This window comes from Microcaecilia unicolor, chromosome 12 (assembly GCF_901765095.1).
Source record: "Microcaecilia unicolor chromosome 12, aMicUni1.1, whole genome shotgun sequence".
NCBI lineage: Eukaryota > Metazoa > Chordata > Amphibia > Gymnophiona > Siphonopidae > Microcaecilia > Microcaecilia unicolor.
In genome coordinates, this window is record NC_044042.1 from 71,093,440 (window position 1) to 71,116,556 (window position 23,117).

The window sequence follows — 23,117 nt, forward strand, 5'->3', positions numbered from 1 at the left end:
AAGCTTAATGCCCCTTTGCAAGGAGTGGAGGTGCAGGGGGTTATTAAAAAGTTGAAACTAGCTAAAGCCCCTGGACCAGATGGTCTGGGCATTTAGTTTTATAAGATCTTACAGGACCTGCTGGGAAACACAAATCGTGGGTTCCTTGCTGAATCATGTGTACATTAACAGTTATCATGAAGCCGGGTAAGGATGTAGAACTAGTGGGTTCCTATCATTCGATCTCACTTTTAAATCAGGACGTTAAGATCATTGCGGCTGTTCTGGCAGCTCGTTTGGGTAGGTTCCTTTCTCAGCTGATCCATCCGGATCAGGTGGGATTCATGTCGGGTAGGTTTGCTTCCGCTGATATCCTCAAACTTAATCATATCCTCCAGGAAGGGCGTTTGGGGGCTGCAATCCTGGCCAGCCTGGACATGGAGAAAGCATTCGATAAGGTAATTTGGGAGTATCTGTTTTGGGTTCTGCACCTCTTTGGCATTCAGAGACCCTTTTTGGACTGGGTTAAGGTTCTCTACAGTAATCCTACAGTGCAGATCATTATAAATAATGCCCTCAGATTCTCTCTCTTTGGGCAGGGGGACATGGCAGGGCTGTCCCCTCTTCCCCCCCCCCCCCTCTTTTGTTCATTCACACTTTTGAGGCTTTAGCTGCTAAAATTCACTAAGATCCTTCGTTAATAGGTCTAATGGTTGGGGGGGGGGGGTGAGAATACCACATCAATCTCTGTGCGGATGACATGCTCTGTTTGATAATGCCTCAGCTACACTTACATGGGTAATGACTATTATTCAAGATTTTGGGTCCTTTCCAGCTCTGCACATTAATTTTGGGAAATCCAAGGCTTTGCCTACAACACACTCTTGCACCTGTTTTCATATGAGCAATTTTCCTATGTCCTGAGCTAATACTGGCATTAAATACTTAGGGGTCCATCTTAGCATGGATCTCAACTAGGTTTATAGGAAGATCATAACAGAGAAGCTGGATATTATGGAGAAGCTGGATGCTGTGAAGCAGCTGTGTGCTCATTGGGCTGATCTCCCGATAAATTTTGTGGGGCATGTGACACTGATCAAGATGGTCATTCTGCCCAAGTTGCTTTATTCCTTACAGATGCTTCCACTCTGGGTGGCTAGGTGGGAGGGCAGTTTGTATCAGAGTATAGTTGGTTCCTTCATAAGAGACCTAGAATCTCTTTTACCAAGTTGACTTTTAACATGGATCAGAGAGGAGTGCTTTTGCTGGATCTGCAGGTGTACAATGTGGCCGTGCTTCTCAGATGGGTCCATGAGATCCATTCGGGCACCTGTGTCTATGTCTCTGCTGAGCTTTGGACAAGTTGGTGTACCCCGCATGATCAATCCTGGCCCCTTCGGGGGTTGCGAAATGTGTATGAGAATAGGTTTCTGACTGCTTTGGGGAAAGCTTGGGTTTGGTGGAGGAGTCATGTGGGGGCAGCTGAAGGAGCAAGTCCATTCCTAGCTTTAGTGGGTAATCTGGACTTCCCAGCCGGTTTGGATTCAGTGGTCTTTATGTTGTGGAGATGATGGAGGTGCTGCTATTTGTGGCATCTACGACTCTTGGGGCTGATAGCTTCCCTTCTTTTGATCAAATCAGACGTGCATAGAATGTCCCTAACACGTATTTGTTTTCGTATCTTCAGGTGAGAGATTACATACTTGACTTAGAAATAAAACAGGGAGGGGGGGGGGGCTCAGGTGGCTTTCACCCAAATAGACCAGATTTTATACACCTTCCTCCCACTCTGAATAGACTCTCTCAGTGGTATCAGATAGCAAGAGACACTAGACAGGTTCCATATTTGGGTCAGCTTACTCAGGTATGGAGCTTGGACCTGACAGAGGATTTTTCGGGCGATCAGTTGAGGATGGCAATTGAGGAGCTCTACAGAGTGACATCTAATGCCATCTTGCAAGACATTCAATATGGAGTACTCCATCGGGTTCACATTACTAAGCAGAGAGGGAAAGCTATAGGTTTGTGGGATGATATAGTTGTGTGAAATGCAAAGCTTTCCCTGGTTCTTTTCTTCAGTCCTTTTTTGAGTGCCCTGCTCTGTTGATCCCACACTGCAGTGTCATATTGAGTGGTCTTATTCAGTCCTTCTGTTGGGCAGCACAGTCTTGTTGCACAGGGAGGGATTTATTGATGCCCAAAGTAAGTTTATTTTGTTGGCCACTTTCCTAGTTAAGAAGTGTAATCTTGGACAGATGCTAATGCACCTATACTTATGGTGTGGCATAACCTTGTGCGCGAAATAGCAGGCTGATTGCTTACACACCTCAGACTTTCCACTTCCCTGGGGCTTCATCAATATCTTGACTTGTGGAGCAGATATACTACCTTACATGCAGCAGGGGACACAGTTGGGTAGGTCTGTTCGACTGAGCTCATTGTGGTGGGGGGCTGGAGGGCTTTTACTTTCTCTTATTACAAATGAAACAAGGTCAAGGGGAGGTTGCTATTGTGTTAATGTCTGAGATGCTCTGTGCCTTATGCACGCAACGTTTGCTGACTATTCTTTTTCCCCCACAATGTTTCACTTGCTGTATTATTGGCTATTCATTTTTGTATTGGACCTCATCTTTGGCTTAATAAAGTTATTTAAAAAAAACAAAGAACAGTCACTCGGTAAGCGTTAATGCTATATGCAGGGAAAGCATCAAGCACATGCATAGAACAGTCATTCACTAAGCATCAATGCTATACGCAAGCCTAAGAAAAAACAAATCTACAGCCGCATCATAGGCGCATGTCCTAGGCTTGTGGACGCACCTCTACAATGTACTTTTCAGCCTTTTTTTTTGTTTTGTTTTTTAGTTTCATGACAACTGTTTTGCAGTTTCTTTTTGTAGGGTTTCACGACAACATTCGCACCCCGGGGGGGGGGGGGGTGTTATTGTTTATATGTGCACGTATGAAAGCAGTGTGTAGCTTTTTTTCCAGCTATGAATGCCATGGAAGCTCTTTTTTGTTCCAAGACAATTTGTTCACAGTGCTGTTACATGCAGGACACATGCATATGACATATTTAACATACATGTACAAATCGTATTAAAATATGACTGCAGACTGCTCCTCTGAGAAGTTGCCATCATACAACTACTGTTCCTGACCTCCCATAAAATTTTGCACATTAAAGGTAGGCACTCTTTTCTGTGCATCACTCAAAATGCTCATTTTAATACTAATCAGTTTGTTGTAATTCATTTGCATCTGATTATCGTTGGCTGCAACCGTGAATGCTAAAAGCCACGCAGAACCCCTTCATGTATTACTCGCTGAATAACATGAATGCTAAACTGGCTAGAACCAGCCTAAATCAGATGTTGCTAGCATGGTAAGCATTGTGCATTGGACCCGGCCACCAGTCTGTTCCCTTGCCCCATCCAGTAGCTTCAGCTCATTCCCCCCCCCCTCTGTTCCCTTCCCTGTCAGGGCAAGTTCCCCTTCACTTCCCTTTCCCACACCTACTGCGGCTGCTGTTCTCTCAGATCTCTGGCAGAAGTAAAAGCAAAGAGCAGTGTGGGGTCATGTATAGTTTATCAAGCATGAAGAGGAGGAATGCTTTGATTACATGATTCTTCCCTGTTCATTTTGCCCTGGGATTGTCAGGCCTCTTAAGGCTTAATATCTCTAAAGGCTTAATATCCTGGAGTATAACCTTGGCATACCAGCACACACCTGAAGCTTCTTTATTTTCTGAGATTTCCTTTATTGAATAAATCTAGATGTTCAGAAGTATTGCCCCAAGGAAACAGAGACTCTCCATAATTCTGAGAGCTGTATCAGTGGTTGAAGCCTGTAGAAAGGCAGCTTTATTGCAGAGGAGGGAAAATAGTTGGACAGATACAAGTTGTTCAGAGCTGGGTGGCCGGAAGGTGCATTATCTCATTAGAGGGAGATTAACAAGGTAAAAGTCGAGTTCATTACAAAGGTTTAGCAGGACAAGTAATGTCTGAAGCAAGATGGAGAATGCCTCATGGAACAGGAGAGGCCAAGAAGGGGCTCACACAGGCCCAGGGAGGAGGAGGTAAAGGGACCAACAGGGACAGAGCCTGCCATCAGGTAGCAGGGATGGTCCTAGAGGGCAGCCCTCTATTGGAGGGAGAGGTCATACCTGGCTGACCTCTCAGGACAGGGATAATAAGAATGACCAGGAAATGAGATAGATAAAAGAGCCAAGCTTGGCTGAAAAAGAGAAGAGGTCTTTGAAGCACAATAGACCAATAGTCCTTATACAGACAGGCAGGTGTGACTGCATTACACACAATGCATTGCTCATAAGTACATGAGTAATGCCACACTGGGAAAAGACCAAGGGTCCATCGAGTCCAGTATCCTGTCCACGACAGCGGCCAATCCAGGCCAAGGGCACCTGGCAAGCTTCCCAAACGTACAAACATTCTATACATGTTATTCCTGGATTTGCAGTGAGGGCTGCAGCAGTACAAATCCTTAGAAGTGAGAATAACAGTAAAAGCATTAAACACATCTTAGGGCCACACTATAAGCTAGTGTAAGGCTGTCGGAGGACAGAACAGGGATTCTCCTGTCTTTCTCCAGTTTAGAGTTTGTAGTTGCAATGTTTGGGAATGGCAGGTGGCAACTGATTTATTTATTTATTTATTTATTTATTTATTTATTGCATTTGTATCCCACATTTTCCCAACTATTTGCAGGCTCAATGTGGCTTACATAGTTTGGTTATGATGCTGTCATTCCAGGATATCAGATAGAATTAGTGATGTGTAAAGATTAAGTAAGGGGAAGAAGGAGGAAGTGATGAACAAACAGCTCTTCCATTCAAGGAAGTTTAAACCTCCTTGCTTCCAGTAAAGGCTGTGGTGAGAAAAGAGAAAGTAGGAGCAAATATTAGGGGGTTATTTTGAAACTGATTTTAAGATGGGTGGAAGGTGGGAGAACTTGTGTGTGTGTGTGTGTTGGGGGGGGGGGGGGTTGGCTGCGGTTTATATGGCACTTATGAAAGCAGGTAACTTCCTTTGATGGGTTGATGAGTCACATTTTTCTAGAGAAAATCAAAGTATTGATACACAGGTCAACTGTAGGGAGCAGCGGTTTATATAGCACTTATAAAAGCAGGTAACTTCCTTTGATGGGCTGATGTGTCACACTTTTCTAGAGAAAATCAAAGTATTCATACACAGGTCAGTTGTAGGTGAGTTCAGTGGCTCCACCCCACCTCTGCAATCTCACAGAGCACACAAAAGACTGCACTGAAGGAACACCCTCTAATCGGCAAAGCAGGATTTGCACAGCTACAGAAAAATTGCATGCCAGTAGAATCACCTTGGTCATATATCTGCAGAACTTGAGGAGAACGTCACCGAATACAAGGTAAGTGACCACAAGTTAGAAATAAGACATGTATATAGAGAAAACTGAACTGAAACCCCCAAGAAGCCCAATCCATGTGCAGCATCCCCCTCTGTTTTCCATTCCTTCCATCTCCTCCCCCCCGGCAGAATCTCTTCCTCTTTACTGTACAAAAGGAAGAGATTCTGAAGGTAAAAGTTTTACCTTCTCCCCTCCCTGTCCAACACAGTGGCATAACCAGAAGGCAATTTTTGGGGGAGACCTAAGCCCAAACTGGGTGGTCACAACATTTTCTCTGCCCCCCCCCCCTCAAAATATAAGTACTTTAGCTAATGAGGATCCTCAAGCTCTGTCAGCTGAATATTTCCTCTGTGGCTAAAACTCTTTTAACAAGCTTGGCAGGCATCAGCAATGTCTCTAAGCCACCGGTGCCGGCACCCCACGCATGCTTAGTTGTTGGTGGCTCAAGGATGCTGTAGAGAAGGGCAAGAAAAATCTTGTATATGGGGTGGAGGGAAGAGAGAGATGGTGCATGGAGGGGATGAGGGGTGTGAGAGGGATAAATGTTGGACATAGGGATGAAGGGGAGGGATTGATGGTGCATAGGGAGAGAGGGAGAAATGTTGCACATGATGGTGGAGGGAAGGAAGGGAGATATGCTGCATGGGGGGGGGGGGAGAGGGAGAAATGTTGGACCCTGGGCAAAAGGGAGGGAGAGAGAGATGGTGGACAGTAGGAGAGAGGCAGAAATGTTGGACATGGCGCAGGAAGGGAGAGAATGCTGCATGGTGGGGAAGGGAATGAGAGATGTTGAATCTGGGGTACAAGAGATGGAGAAAGAGAAATGGTGGAGAGAGGGAGAGATTTAGGACATGGGGTTAGATGAGAGGCAGGGAGAAATGCACAGGAGATGAAGAGGATAGAGGGAAATGTTGGACCCAGGAATAGATGGGAGTAAGAGAAGAGAGAGAGGGAGAAATGCTGGACCTTGGGGGGGGGGGGGGTATGGCAGGAGGGAAGAGGCACACCCATGTCTACGCCCCTAGTCCAACATCTCTACCTGTTCCTCTCTCTCTTCCCTTCCCACCCCCTGCCCATCAGAATCTTTTCCTCTTTTACCTCTCCCCTCCCTGTCCAACATCTCCACCTCTTTCTTCCCCTATCTGTTTCCAGCACTTCTCCTCTCCCCCCTCCCACCAATGTCCAGCATCTCTCTCCCCTTCCTACCTCCACTACAGGCATCTTTCCTTCCTCTGTTTCCAGTAATTCCCCTCTCTCTTTGCTTCCCACCCCTTTCCTCTCCTCACTGTCCAACATCTCCTCCTGTTTCACCTCTCCCTCCATGTCCAGAATCTCCCAGTCTCTCTTCCCTTGCCCCATCCAACAGCTCCAGCTCATTTCCCCCTTCACATCTCCCTCTATTCCCTTTCCCCTCGGTCCAAGTTCCCCCTCACTTCCTTTTCCCATACCTAATTCTGCTGCTGCTGTCCTCCCAGATCTTTGGCAGAAGTAAAAGCAAAGAGCAGTGGTGTCAGGTCTTGGCAGTGTTGATCAAAGTACTTAAGAAAATGTAAAAAATAAATGTTTATTTTAATACTTAAGTAAAAGTACAATGAAGAACACACTAAAAAATGTACCTAAAAAAGTCACTGTGTAATACTTTTTGAGTAAAAAGTACCGTAACTACAATGAATGAACTATTGTTAACATTTTTTATCCTAACAATTTTATTGCTCTACAGTTCTCTCATGTGAGTGCGCTTGTGAGTCATTAATCCAGCACAGCTGAAAAGGTATTCAAGAGCTGCACTAGTAAGAAGTGGATTGTTCAGTCTGATTAAAAAGTTCCCTCAAATCAGGCCAGGCCACAGTATTACTGATGCCTTTTAACTGGGTCTGCTGCTATTGATCAAATGAATCTCTGTCTGAAACACTTGACTTCCTTATAGCAAAGAATGCTTTACATCATCATTGTTGTTATCATCTGCATTAGTAGTAGTGCTAATTCATCACTTGGATCTTCATCTTTGTTATTGTTATGCTGTCTAATTACAGAGAAGGCTTTCACAAAGTTGAAATCATTGTCTATTGTTGTCCCGACTATTTACAAACTCTGAATTTCTTGTAAAGCCCCCAGGGGTGCTTGGTGTGCTAAGCCCTCTAGTGGCTCCTGTCCTGACTACTGAGCAGCTTATACAGACACATGCACTTCCTGCTCTCCACCTAGCCATACTGGCCCCAGGGCTCCCGAGCAGGACTCCAGCTAGTCCTCTCCCAATCACTTGCAAGCACCAACCTCTATATCCGGGGCGCCTTCCTTACTCAGGGTGACTGCTCTGCCATGCCTTCCTCCTGCTGGCAATCCTTCCTCGGTATGTCCCGTGTGCCTCAGTCACTCCTCTGGTTCACGGCCAGTGACCCATGGTACTTTCCCTGGGACTCTCACACAGATTCTCCAGACCACAAATATGCAAATTAGGCAGTCAACATATGCAAATTATTTATTGGTACCTGGATTCAGTCTTGTGGGGAACAACTTCTTTCCCGTTATCATTCGCTTGCAAATACACTGAGCCCCTTTACTTTGAGAGATAGGGGTCTCAGTGTAAAACAGCCACCACCCCTGGATAGGACCTTCTTCACTCTCATTAACCTTATGGTCCTATCCTCCACCCCACGGCTGTTAGTTCATTTTAAACAATTCGCAAGTCCATCAACAACATAGTCTGGTAAGTACCTTCCTAGACTTTTAGAGTCTCCTTCTCTCTCTCTCTCTCCCTTCCAGCTTCCCGGTACTCCTCCTCCAGCAGGCTTTCCAGGCTCTCCTCTTGTCACCCCCTCTCATCTTGGAGGGTGCTCTTTATGAGGTGGCCAATAAACCTCCCCACCTCCTTAGACCTCGCCCCTCTGGTTCCAGAAAGATCTGGGTCTAGAATTCTCTCCCTACCCAGCTATCTCCCTGGAGCTCCCTCTACTGGCCCTTCAGGTAAATATTCAGCTATCCCCTTGGAGCTCCCTCTAGTGACCAGAATGGGCATTTACCAGATCTCTTGTAGGAGATCGCCCCCTGGCGGTCACCTCAGGGTAGGGCAGTCACTGTGTTTATCACAATCTTCAAGAACTAATGCAAGAATGTCAAATGTGTGGAAACTCTTCAGTCTTAAGGCCAGACAAGCAGACTATCAATCCAGTGGAAAGTCACACCAAATTTTACAGGGGATGTTCAGCGGTCTGTTGTGGTGTCCAACAAGCTTTCCTACATTCACAACCTCTTTATCTCTCACGCTAATTGAGACTTGGCTTTGCCCTGAAGACTCTGCTTCAGTTGCTGCCCTGTGTCTTGGAGATTACCTTTTCTCCCATACAGGGGCATAGCCAGACAACAGATTTTGGGTGGGCCTAGGGAAGAAGTGGGTGGGCACCAAGTGTTCTCCCTCCCCCCCCCCCCCCCCACCACCAAAAAAATATCTCAGCTAGTGGGAAAACGCTTCTTTCCACCTTGGCAGTCTACAGCAGGCATGCGCTGAAAACTGAGCATGTGCAGGTGCTAGTTTTGTGAAAAGTAGCATTTTCATTAACATCAGGGGAAGCCCTTCAGCTGGTGGAGCTTGGGATACCCACCAGCTACCGCTAAACGTGTGCTACTGTTGGGTGGGCCTGAGCCCTAAGAGGGTGGGCCACGGCCCACGCAGGCCCACCTGTGGCTACGCCACTGCTCCCATACATCTTGCCCGGTTGGACATGGAGGTGGTGTCAAGCTACTCCTCTCACCCTCTTCTAGATTTAGTACATAAGTATTGCCATACTGGGAAAGACCAGAGGTCAATCATGCCCAGCATCCTGTTTCCAACAGTGGTCAATCCAGGTCCAGGATTTCAACCTCTTCTTCCACCTCAGTCTCACTGATTTTCTTCCTTCGAAGTCCACTCCATCCGTCTATTCACTCCTCTACCTCTCAGAGTAGCAGTCATTTATCGACCCTCTTTCCTTTTCTTCCTTTCAATCAACCATCTCCATCCCGTCTGAGTGCATCTCATCTTCGCTGCTGTCATCATGCCTCTCCTACTCTTCTCTGTACTCTCTTGCTCCTTCTCCTACTCTGCTGGGAATACCAATCCCAATCCTGGTCCTCCAAATCAGTTCTCACCCTACTTGTGCAGATCACACCACAATGTTTCCAAACTAATTTCTGTTCTTCCCTTCTCTGCTTTTCTCATGTGTCCTGTGGAATGCTCACTCTGTCTTCAACAAGCTTTCCTACATCCAAGACCTCTTCATCTCTCGCACTAATTAAGACTTGACTTTGCCCTGAAGACTCTGCTTCAGTTGCTGCCCTGTGTCATGGAGGTTACCTTTTCTCCTATACACCTTGCCCGGTTGGCCATGAAAGTGGTGTCAGGCTACTCCTTTCACCCTCTTATAGATTTCAACCTCTTCTTCTACCTTAGTCTCACTGCTTTTCTTCCTTCAAAGTCCACTCCATCCGTCTATTCACTCCTCTACCTTTCAGAGTAGCAGTCATTTATTGACCCCCTGATAAGTCCCTTTCTTCCTTTCTCACTGACTTTGACTCCTGGCTTTCCTTCTTTCTTGAACCTTCATCTCCTTCCCTCATTCTTGGGGATATTAACATTCATGCTAATGATCCCTCTGACTCTTTTATGCCTCTCAGTTTCTCGCTTTAACATCCTCTTTCAATCTTCAGCTGTGCTCCACTACCACTACTCACCAGAATAGCCACTGTCTTGATCTTTTCTTCTTCTCTAACCACTCACTCTCCAGTTTCTGCACCTGTTCTTCCCTTCTCTGACTATCATCTGATAACTTTCACACTTAAACACCCTCACCCCCCGAGACCAAGATGGCGGCCTGAAGGGAGGACGGCGAGGTTGCTCGGCGGTGCTTGTTTTCCTGAGTCCCGTTTACCTGCGGAATGCCGAAGCGGAAGGGTAAGCGGGTGCCTGGTCCTGGGGCACTCGCGGGACCCGCTTCGGGCACGATGGACCGCTTTGTTGTGGTGGGAGGCAGCCAGCTGAGTTCGGGAGTCTTGCTGTCGGGAGGGGCGGAGAGAGGTGAAGCGTCCCTGCTGCCTGAGACGGAACTCAGCCCGGAGGTGAGGGAACCGCCTCCCATGCCTGCGTCGGTGCGAGCTGTGAGCGGACAGGGCTTCCTGGCTTCCGAGGAGGGGGCGGACGGCCCTGTGCCAGGACCTGCTTCGGGCAGGAGCGCGCAGCATACCCCGGAAGGGGGGATTATCAGCGTGCAGGGCGGCAGTGCTCCAGGGGGACGCCATCTGGAGGAGGGGGCCGGTTTCTCTTTGGGGTCCGAGAGGAGTGCTGAAGTTTTGAGTAAGTCTTCACTTTTGCCTAAACCTCCGAATTTTACCTTGGAAACTATCTGGGATGCTTTGCTTACTTTGGAAACTTCATTGTCCAAGAAAATGTTATTACTGTCGCAGGCCTCTCAGCTTCCAACTGAGACTGTTACCCAATTGGGACTGCAATTAAAGACAGTGGGAGAAAGATCTGAGGCCCATGACTTGGCCATTAAGTCGGTTCAAGCGGTACAAACAACCATGATTAATGAAAATAAATGGTTGCATAGGAAGATTGAGGCTCTTGAAAATCGGCAGAGGGCAAATACTCTGCGAGTGATAAATTTTCCTAAACAACAGCTGACTGCACCGATACTGACTTTTAAAAAATATCTCTTTGAAGTGTTAAAGGTGTCTGAACCGGCGTGCCCGCCTATCTCGCAGATTTATTATTTGCAACCTTTTAAGTGAGTGGCTCAGGGCGAGCAGGCTGATAGTGAGGAGTCTGCTGGGCGGTTTGACACCTTGGACTTTATTCGGGAGTTGGAGGGTGAAGAGGAGCGGCGGGAGCGAGCTACTCTTATAGTGACATTTGTTTCACAGTTAGATAGAGATAGGATTCTGAAGTTATTCTTTACATTTCGGAAAGAAAAATTTTTGAATGTACAAGTACGGATGTATCCTGATGTGACCAAGGTAACGCAGAGGAGGCGACAAGCTTTTCTTAAGCTGCGCCCCACTGTGTTTCAGTTGGGGGGCCTTTTTTGGCTCAATTATCCCTGTAAATGTGTGGTGAAGTTGAATGCTGTAAAGTATGTGTTTTTTGAACCTGTGCAGCTGAAAGCATTCCTGGACTCCCGGGGGGGCGGGGGAGCTCCTTCTCTGGCACCTGGTGCGGAGAATGCATCTCCACCTCAGTTATAATTGCCTTCCACATCTCCCTTCAGTGTCTCTTTTTGTGTTGGATTGTTATAGTTTAAATTTTTCCCAGAATAGTGGCTTGGTCACTCGCTTCTGTTGTGGACTAACAGGGGAGGTGGGAGAGTGCGTTGGGGGTAGAGATTTCCTGTGTAAAGATGTACCTACAGTTCTCCTAAGTTGTACAAGAGGTGTTCTTGGTACTGTATATGTGAAATGTATAAATAAAGAAATAAAAAAAAAAAAAAAAACCACCCTCACCCCCCCTAGTCCTGTCCAATCTCCACCAGTACATTTAGGAATCTTCAGGCTATTGATTCTTGCACTGTCTCTATCAGTGTTTCATCCCTCTTCTCAACCACTATGTTATCCAAGTTTGTTCTTATAATACTGTTACATAAGTACATAAGTAATGCCACACTCCATCGAGCCCAGCATCCTGTCCTCGACAGCGGCCAATCCAGGCCAAGGGCACCTGGCAAGCTTCCCAAACGTACAAATATTCTATACATGTTATTTCTGGAATTGTGGATTTTTCCCGTCCATTTAGCAGTGGTTTATGGACTTGTCCTTTAGGAAACTGTCTAACCCCTTTTTAAACTCTGCCAAGCTAACCGCCTTCACCACGTTTTCCGGCAACGAATTCCAGAGTTTAATTATTCTCTCCTCTGCTCTGGATACTCTCACTCCTCCCATTCCCCATTCTGTAAGGCGTACCAAACCCCAGCCTTGGCTGACCTCTAGAATCCGCTACCTACATTCCTGTGCCCGATTTGCTGAACACCTTTGGCTGAAATCCTGTGCCCATGCTGACTTCATACATTTCAAATTCTTGCTGACCTCCTTTCAGTCTGCTCTTTCACTTGTCAAACAGGACTACTACATCCACTTGACAAACTCTCTTGGCTCAAACCCTTGACATCTCTTTGCAATACTGAACTCTCTCCTCAAAGTGCCTTCACCTCCAATTCCCCCTTCACTTTTTCCCCAGGCTATGGCTGAGTACTTTTCATGATAAGGTTCACAAGATTAACCTTGAGTTCTCAACCAAGTCACCTCCACCTCTCCTTTCCCCCAGTCCATTTTGTCAACCCTCCTTCAATCCCTGCCTCTTTTTCTAAAATCACTGAAGAGGAAACTGCACATTTTCTTTCCTCCTCCAAACTGACTACCTGTTTCTCTGATCCTATTCCCACTCATCTACTCAGCACTATCTCTCCTACTGTCATCCCTTATATCAGTCATATCCTCAATCTTTCACTTTCCACTGCAACTGTTCCTGATACCTTTAAACATGCCATAGTTACAACACTCCTCAAAAAACCTTCATTAGACCCTACCTGCCCTTCCAACTAGTGCCCCAACTACTTGAACGTTCACCACTGTTGTCTTGACTTTCATCCATCTCAAACTATTCTTAATCCACTTCAATCTGGCTTTTGACCTCTACATTTAACTGAAACAGCTGTTGCTAAATCTCCAATGACCTGTTCCTAGTCAGATCCAAAGGTCTCTATTCTATTCTTATACTTCTCGATCTATCTGCTGCTTTTGACACTGTTGATCACCACCTACTCCTTGATACACTGCCCTCACTTGGATTTGGGGGCTCTGTTCTTTCTTGGTTTTCTTTTTAACTCTCTCATCGCATTTTTAGTGTATGCTCCTCCACTTCTATCCCAGTATCAGTTGGTGTATCTCAGGGCTCTGTCTTGAGACCTCTTCTTTTCCCCATCTATACTTCTTTTCTTGGTGCTCTGATTTCCTCCCCTTGTTGTTAGTATCACCTTTATGCTGATGACTTCCAAATCTACCTCTCCATACCAGAAATTTCAGTAGGAATTAAGGCCAAAGTATCAGCTTGCCTGTCTGACATTGCTGCCTGGATGTCTCACCGCCATCTGAAACTAAACATGGCCAAGACTGAGTTTCTTATCTTTTCCCCTAAACCTACTTCTCCTCTTCCCCCATTCTCTATCTCTGTGGATAACACTATCATCCTCTCTGTCTCATCAGTTTGTAACCTTGGGGTCATCTTTGACTCGTCTCTCTTGTTCTCTGCACATATCCAACAGACTGCTAAAACCTGTTATTTCTTTCTCTATAATATCACCAAATTTCATCCCTTCCTTTCTGAGCACACTACCAAAACCATTATCCACACGCTTATCACCTATTGCTTAGACTGCTGCAACTTGCTTCTCACGGTTCTTCCACTAAACCATCTCTCTCCCTTTCCATCTGTTCAAAATTCTGCTGCACGTCTTATATTCTGCCAGTGTTGCTTCGCTCATATTAGCCCTCTCCTCAACTCACTTCATTGGCTTCCATTGGGTTTAGCTAGTTTCACAATCTGTTTTAGTTCTACTGTTTGCTTGACCTTTGTGCTTAACCATTTCTAATCTGGGTCTAAAGACCATTCTAGCAAGGGGCAGTCTTGTACGCACAGGATATATATATCATGCAGTTGCCAGCATTAGGTGGGAATAGACGTCTATCTGTTTCCTCATACAGTTCAAACTCCTCTTCTTGACTTACAAGTGCATTCACTCTGTAGCTCCTCAGTACCTCTCCACTCTTATCTCTTCCTACACTCCTCCCTGGGAACTTTGTTCATAGGTAAATCTCTCTTATCTGAGCCCTTCTCCTCCACCGCTAACTCCAGACTCTGCTCCTTTTATCTTGCTGCATGGTATGCCTGGAATAGACTTCCTGAGCCAGTATATCAAGCTCCATCTCTGGCTGTATTCAAACCTAGGCTAAAAGCCCACCTTTTTGAGGCTGCTTTTAATTTCTAACACCTATTCACTTGTTCAGTACCCATGTCTGTTTTATCATTCCCACCTTAAAAAATTCCCTTATCCCTTAATTTCCTGCTTGTCTGTCTTGATTAGATTGTAAGCTCTGTTGAGCAGGGACTGTCTGTCTCTTACATGTTTAGTGTAGAGCGCTGCATCTGTCTAGTAGCGCTGTAGAAATGATAAGTAGTAGTGGTACTATTCACCAAGAATTGCAACTAGCTTTAGCTTCATGCCTGCTTCAAACTCAGCACTGTTCTTCTGCTTGGCTGGAGACTATTAATCAGTTCAGCAATACCATATGGCTCCAGAAAAAGGAGGACGGATTGAGCCAGCCGGGTTTTACTTCCATTGCTTTCTTCGTCCTCCTTTTTCTGGAGCCATATGGTAACCCACACAGGCAACGCTACTGTTCTCATAGCAGAGCTGCCAAGTTACCCATTCCAGCAGGGAGACTTTTTGGCCAGTCCTGGTTTTAAACTTACATCCCAAAGCAGTGTAGTATTTGTAGTCCATGATTCTATCCATTGAAATAAGGGCTGCAGGTCCCATAATGCCCCATGATGAGGTTGACAGAAATCCAGGACTGGCCAATAATCTCCCTCTTGGAATGGGTAACTTGGCAGCTCTGTCATAGGCTATGTTCCCTGAACACCAACATTTAAGATGAGATGATCCACTGTGTGTGTGATGAGGTTTGCAATAGCAAAATCCTATTCCAGGTTTTGCTGTTTCATTTGGTTTACTGAGGAATCATCATTTAGGTCTCTCTTCCACTTTTACTTTTTTCCTTTTAACTGCAAGCATCAGAAGTAACTAGGTAAAAGTAGTAAAAATTAGTACAATTATTACTTCAGTAAAAGTAACAAATTTTTCCTGTACTTCTTTTTTTTTTTGTTACATTTGTACCCTGCGCTTTCCCACTCATGGCAGGCTCAATGTGGCTTACATGGGGCAATGGAGGGTTAAGTGACTTGCCCAGAGTCACAAGGAGCTGCCTGTGCCTAAAATGGGAATTGAACTCAGTTCCTCAGGACCAAAGTCCACCACCCTAACCACTAGGCTACTCCTCGTCTCCAAGCAAAAGTCACAAAACTTTTAGTTAAGTACAAAAACTAGTTACATTTACTTAATTACTATACAACAATGGGCCTTGGAGCCTATATGTATGCTCAGCTTCTTCTAATCTTATTCCCCCACTCAGAGTCCGCACACAGGCCCCAAGACCCCAAGCTGCTCTTTACTTTTATTTCTGCCAGTTCTCAGTTGTGTTTGGGCATTTGACAAGCTAAAAATGCTGCAGTACTGACTGGGCTCCCTGTGAAGGATCAGCTAAGGCAGGGGAACTCATTGTTTGGGATTTGGTTCCTAACCAATGTATTAGGATTAGTTTTTATATTTTCTTAGACCAAGGGTGGGCCATCACAGTCCTTGAGGGCAACATCCCAGTTGGGTTTTCAAGATTTCCACAATGAATATACAAGAGGTTGATTGGCATTTACTGCGTCCATTGTATGCAAATATATCTTGAAAACCTGACTGGGATATGGCCCTCAAGGACTGTGGTTGCCTACCCCTGATCTAGACCCAGTAGTTTCCTCTTGCACTTTGTACTTCCAGCTTAGCCAGAACCGGATTGGGATACCTGATGCCATGAGTCTTTATCTACAACTACCTTGGGACCTTTCTCCACCTTATCACTCCTCCAACCCATTGGTTGAAACCATAGGCATCACTATGGGATGCAATGGGGTGGCAAGTGCTTACTCTGGCATTGCATCCCTGCTTTCCTCCTCCTCCCTTATCCATCGGGTCCAGTTTCTCTCCCCTCCACCACAAGTTTACAAACTTGGTGCAGTTCCCAGCAGTGGTTAGATCAGGCTTTCCTCTGGCCAGCCCTGGGGTCCTTTCCTCTGTCACAACTTTCTTTTGCTGCAAGGGCATGTGCGGCAGAGGGAAAACCTTGGGGCGGCCAGTGGAAAGCCTAATCTATTTGCTACAAGGAACCACAAGAAGTTTGTAAACTCACGGGAAAGGATGAAGACTGGAGAGCAGAGACGGAGGGTGGGGGGAGGAGGAAGGTGGTAGAGAAAGATATTGGACCCACAGGAGAAAATAGGGGTGGGGAGGAGAGACAGTACCAGAGAGGGAGAGAAGTTGCACAAGAAGGGAAGGAAAGGGAATCGGGGAGAAATGCTGCCCATGAAGGGAAGGAAAGATGGGAGAACTGATGCCCATGAAGGGAAGAGAAGGAAAGAGGGGAGAAATGCCTCATACGAAGGGAAGAGAAGGAAAGGAAAGGAAAGGAAAGGAAAGGGGGAGAGATGCTGCACATGAAGGGAAGTGAAGGAGGAAAGAAAAGAGGAAGAAATGCTGCATATGAAGGGACAAGGAGGACAGGGAGGAGGAGGATGCTGCACATAAATGGAAGGGAAGAGAGGGGAAATCCTGCACATAGATAGAAGGGAAGGGATATGGAAAACTAGCTAGCTTTGCGACAGAAAAAATAGAAGAAAATTGAACATGAAACATAGATGTAGGGCAGGAGGTGAGAAAAGAAATAGCAAACAGACAAGAGGCCCTGGAAACAGTTAAGAGCACAGACAGAGGGAAGCAGAACCAAAGGCTAGGAACCAGATCATGGGTGTAGTTTTGGGGGGCGAGGGGGCATTGTCCCCCCCAAACGCAGGGCTGATGCAATGCTGCAGGCAGCTATCCCTCCGTTCTGCCCTCAGCTCCCCGCTTCCTGACCGACAGCCCTCCTCTCTGTTCCTTCCTCCCTTCCCCCCCCCCAGCGCGTTTAACCCTTTTATGACGTATGAGGAGAGACTTGCTGAACTAAACATGCATACTCTGGAGGAAAGGAGAAACAGGGGTGATATGATACAGATGTTCAAATATTTGAAAGGTATTAATCCGCAAACGAACCTTTTCCGGAGATGGGAAGGTGGTAGAATGAGAGGACATGAAATGAGATTGAAGGGGGGGGGGGGGGGGGCAGACTCAAGAAAAATGTCAGGAAGTATTTTTTCACGTAGAGAGTGGTGGATGCTTGGAATGCCCTCCCGCGGGAGGTGGTGGAAATGAAAACGGTAACGGAATTCAAACATGCATGGGATAAACATAAAGGAATCCTGTGCAGAAGGAATGGATCCTCAGGAGGTTAGTCGAGATCGGGTGGCAGAGCCGGTGGTGGGAGGGGGGCTGGTGGTTGGGAGGCGGGGATAGTGCTGGGCAGACTTATACGGTCTGTGCCAGAACCGGTGGTGGGAGGCTGGGCTGGTGGTTGGGAGGCGGGGATAGTGCTGGGCAGACTTATACGGTCTGTGCCAGAGCTGGTGGTGGGAGGCGGGACTGGTGGTTGGGAGGCGGGGATAGTGCTGGGCAGACTTATACGGTCTGTGCCAGAGCCGGTGGTGGGAGGCGGGACTGGTAGCTGGGAGGCGGGGATAGTGCTGGGCAGACTTATACGGTCTGTGCCAGAACCGGTGGTGGGAGGCTGGGCTGGTGGTTGGGAGGCGGGGATAGTGCTGGGCAGACTTATACGGTCTGTGCCAGAGCTGGTGGTGGGAGGCGGGACTGGTGGTTGGGAGGCGGGGATAGTGCTGGGCAGACTTATACGGTCTGTGCCCTGAAGAGGACAGGTACAAATCAAAGTAGGGTATACACAAAAAGTAGCACATATGAGTTTATCTTGTTGGGCAGACTGGATGGACCGTGCAGGTCTTTTTCTGCCGTCATCTACTATGTTATTTTCAGTGGTGACGGCATTGAAGAAAAAAGCACTACGGGCTCGCCTCCAGCTTCTCCCTTCCCTCACACAGTGTCCAGCCCTCATGGAAACAGGAAATACATCATCACAGAAGGCAGGACACTATGTGAGGGAAGGGAGAAGCTGGAGGCAAGCCCGCAGTGCTTTCTTCTTCACTGCTGTCACTGCCATTGAAAATAAAAGGGTTAAATGCTTGGGGGGGGGGGCAGGAAGGAACGGAGAGGAGGGCTGTCAGGGAGCTGAGGGAGGGCAGGGAAAATCGCTGGACATGGATGGGAGGGGAGGGCTGGAGAGAGAAGAGATTGCTGGACATGGAGAGGAGGGAAGGGCAGGGGGAGATAAGAGATTGCTGGACATGGAGGGGGCAGCAGGGGAAGAGAAGAGATCGCTGGACATGGAAAGGAGGGGAGGGCAGGGGGAGAGAGGAGAATTGCTGGACATAGATGGATGGAGGGGAGGGCAGGGGAGAAGAATTTTGCTGGATATAGGTGGATGGAGGAGAGGGCATGGGAGAATGGAGAGTTGCTGGACATGGATGGATGGAGGGCATGGGAGAGAGGAGAATTGCTGGACATGGATGGGTGGAGGGGGCAAGGGATAGAGGAGAATTGCTGGACATGGATAGATGGAGGGGGCAGGGGATAGAGGAAATTTGCTGGTTATGGATGGATGGAGGAGAGGGCAGGGGAGAATGGAGGGTTGCTGGACATGGATGGATGGAGGGGAGGGCAGGGGAGAGGAGAATTGCTGGACATGGATGGATGAATGGAGGCAGGGGAGAGAAGAATTTTGCTGGATATGGGTGGATGGAGGAGAGGGCAGGGGAGAGAGGAGAATTGCTGGACATAGATGGATGAATGGAGGGGGAGGGGAGAGGAAATTTGCTGGATATGTGTGGATGGAGGAGAGGGCAGGGGAGAATGGAGAGTTGCTGGACATGGATGGAGGGGAGGGCAGTTAAGAGAGGAGAAATGTTGGACAAGGATGGAGGGAAGGAAAGACAAAGGAAGGAGATGCACACAGATGTATGGGAGGGGAATGAGGAGAAATGCTGGATATGGATGGAGGGAAACTGCTGAATTTAAGGGCTAGATCAGAATACTTTGAGGGCAGATAGGAAGCAGAGAGTATTTTTTTATTACATTTCTACCTCGTGCTTTCCCACTCATGGCAGGCTCATTGCGGCTTGAGTAGGATTGGTCAGTATTCTGAATGGATAAGGGTAGTTAGTGGGGTCCCACAGGGGTCTGTGTTGGGACCGCTGCTTTTTAACATATTTATAAATGACCTAGTGATGGGAGTAACTAGTGAGGTAATTAAATTTGCAGATGACACTAAATTATTCAGGGTCGTCAAGTCGCAGGAGGAGTGTGAAAGATTACAGGAGGACCTCGCGAGACTGGGGGATTGGGCGTGCAAGTGGCAGATGAAGTTCAATGTTGACAAGTGCAAAGTGATGCATGTGGGTAAAAGGAACCCGAATTACAGCTATGTCATGTAAGGTTCTGCGTTACGAGTCACAGACCTAGAAAGATATCTGGGAGTCATCATTGATAAGACGTTAAAAATTTCTGCTCAGTGTGCTGCGGCGGCTAAGAAAGCGCACAGAATGTTGGGTATTATTAGGAAAGGGATGGAAAACAAACACAAAGACGTTATAATGCCGTTGTATCGCTCCAGGGTGCGACCGCACCTCAAATATTGTGTCCAATTCTGGTCGCTGCATCTCAAAAAAGATATAAAGGAATTGGAGAAGGTGCAGAGAAGGGCGACGAAAATGATAAAAGGGATGGAACAACTTCCTTATGAGGAAAGACTGAGAAGGTTAGGGCTCTTCAGCTTGGAGAAAAGGCGGCTGAGGGGTGATATGATAGAAGTCTACAAGATAATGAGCAGAGTAGAGCAGACAGATGTGAAGCATTTGTTTACACTTTCAAACAACAATAGAACCAGGGGACACAAGATGAAGCTAGAATATGGCAGATTTAAAACAAACAGGAGAAAGTTTTTCTTTACTCAGCGTGTAGTTGGACTCTGGAACTCGTTGCCGGAAAATGTAGTGACAGCAGCTGGCCTTACGGAGTTTAAAGGGGGTTTGGACAGATTCCTGAGGCAAAAGTCCATTGAACATTATTAAAAATTATTTATTTTTTTTATTCTTGAAGCCTGGATTGGCCACTGTTGGAGACAGGATGCTGGGCTTGATGGACCCTTGGTCTTTTCCCAGTATGGCAGTGCTTATGTTCTTAAATACTGAGTAGAGAGGTGTGGTAGACGTGTTAGTCCACTTTTAAAGATAATCAATAGAAATAAAATAAAACATGGAAAAGAAAATAAGATGATACCTTTTTTATTGGACATAACTTAATACATTTCTTGATTAGCTTTCGAAAGTTGCCCTTCTTCGTCAGATCGGAAATAAGCAAATGTTAGTAGATGACAGTATATATAAGTGAAACATCAAAGCATTTCAGTGACAGTCTAACAGGATGGGGGTGGATAGGTGAGAGACAGTGAGATATGCATGGAGACAGGAGGGTGACAAACAGAGCAGTATAACTTTATGGTTTATAATGGGCTAGAAAACCCAGATCTTTGTTTAGTCCTGTCTGGTAGGTGTCAAAATATTTAATAATTCTGACTTCAAAGTTCTTACGTTCCTGTATTGTTTTAAAGTTACCTTTCAGGATTCTTACTATGAAATCACTGGTACAGTGTTCTGGTTCTGTAAAGTGCTGCCCCACAGGCGTGGCAGATACTGAAACTCGAGGAAGGATAGGGACAAGGCTACAGATGGTAGACAGGATGCATAAGGACACAGGAGGATGGTGGACATGGTGCATGAAAAAATATCAAATGGAAAGAAGACACTGGGTCCAAAGCGAATAGAAAAACTAAATGATCAGACAACAAAGGTGGAAAAAAGTATTTTATTCAGAATTTATTAATTGGAATACGGCAGCTTTTGGAAATGTGCATCTGTGATATTTTGCATGTAAGTTTCAATTTTTCTAGTATTGCTGCATGCCGAGTCAAACTTCTTGAGGTAACTTTCCAGTTCAGTATTTTGCCTTCATATTTTTTTATTTCTAGTTCCTTGTGTCATATCTGTTGCCATGTGTTTTTCATGTGTGATCAAGGTGCAGTATTCTGCTAGTGTGTAGTATTTGCAGCCCTTTTTGTTTTGTTTTTTTCATTAGGTAGTGTACTGGTGTTTTAGAGCCCGATGTAATTGCAGTGCTGCCTTTCCATGCATAAGGTTGTAGCTCGTCCTGTCCCTGGAATTAGTGCTGTTATGGTTTAGTAAGGTTATGAGTGTGTTTTTGCACAAGTTTGTGTATAGTGTTTTGCAGTGGAGAGATTGTGTGTTGGCCTTACTGAGGTGGCACCAAAACATCAGAAAGGGTTTTAGAGCCTAAATCATGACACACTACCTTTTGAAGGATCTACATATAGAGCTTATGTATTTCTAAGGTCTACACTGGCATGGTATGGGAAAGGGGTGGGGAAATACTACTGGAGAGGAAGAAGGAGTGCTGGGTAATGAGGAAAGAAGGAAGGAAGGAAGGGAGAAAGAGCTGGCTTTTTTGGGAATAACCATAATGTATATGTATGATACATATTCTTTATGGTTATTCCCAAAAAAGCCAGCTCTTTCTTCCTTCCTTCCTTCCTTCCTTCCTCCATATTAGCATATTCATTTGCATATATATATATATATATATATATATACACAGTGCAATCCGCTTAAGTGCAAGGGTCTGGGACCAAAGAAATGCATGCAGTTAACCAGAGCGTGTACTTAACCATTGTGACCCAAAGAAGCTTGACATCTGATAAACATATGTACAGTACTGTTTATTATTATACGTACAGTATACAGTCTCAGTTAACTGACATTAGGCTGGCTTGAAGTAATCAGTTAGTCCTCTGTACACTCTTGGGTCTGTGAGTTCCATAGACTACGTCTGCCAGACAGTAAAAACTGTCATAGCACTGACATCCAGTGGCCTCCAGATAGGCCCGCATGGTGTTGAGACTCTCCAGCGCTCTTGCAAAAGTGACAGGAGGAGGTTGTTGAATTTCATCAGCATGTGCCTCGTTGCTCATTTCTTCATCTGTTCCATCATCAGCCATTGTTGCATGTAGGAGCATATTTCAGCATCAGTGCTGTCTTCAGGTGTTTGTAGATCGTAATCAACAGCTACGTAGCGATGGAACTCCTCTTCAGTAAAACCGGCTGAGATATCAATAACCTCTTCATCTGACATGTTTGCAACAGCTGCACCTGTTTCGTCCCTCTCCACATCCTTAACAAAGCTTGCCCGCTTGTAGCAGTTCACAATGGTTGCTTGTGTAACATAATTCCAGGCTTCTTCCTGCATATGTAGGGAATCCAACAGTGATAGATTACGAGCCAGTTCAACAGCACGTTTATCCTTCCCAGTCTGATCATCCATAACGCTCATCAGATGACGTAGCACAAGAACCCGATAATGTTGTTTGAAATTGGCTATTATGCTCTGATCCAGAGGTTGGATCAGAGAGGTAGTGTTTGGTGGCAGGAAGACCACCTTGACATTAGACAGCCTGACATCATCCCTGTGTGCAGCACAGTTATCACAAAGCAGCAAAATGTGATGCTTTTGTGCCCGCATTCTAGTGTCTAACTTCTTTAGCCACTGCTTCCAAATTTCCCCAGTCATCCACGAATTTGCGTTAGCCTCGTATGACACAGGAAGTCACTTAACTTTCTTGAAGCAACGGGGCTGTTTGCTCTTTCCAATGACGAGGGGTTACAAGTTCTCACTCCCATCCATATTGCAGCAAAGGAGGATTGTCAATAGGTCCTTCGATGTTTTACCTCCAGTAGTTTCGGAATGTTTGAATGCAAGTGTTCCATCAGGAATCACTTGCCAGTAGAGACCATTTTCGTCAGCATTGAAAATGTCACG

At 46.1% G+C, this 23,117-nt stretch overlaps 1 protein-coding gene across 1 annotated transcript in view; it reads left to right on the forward strand.

Annotated features, from left to right (window-relative positions):
* The first annotated feature begins 5,280 nt into the window (after positions 1–5,280).
* Positions 5,281–23,117, forward strand: part of LOC115481864 (gasdermin-A3-like) — a 44,270-nt gene continuing 26,433 nt past the window's right edge. Inside the window, exon 1 of the mRNA XM_030221299.1 lies at positions 5,281–5,382. The gene's annotated coding sequence lies outside the window, so the exon portion shown is untranslated. The remainder of the gene's footprint in view (positions 5,383–23,117) is intronic.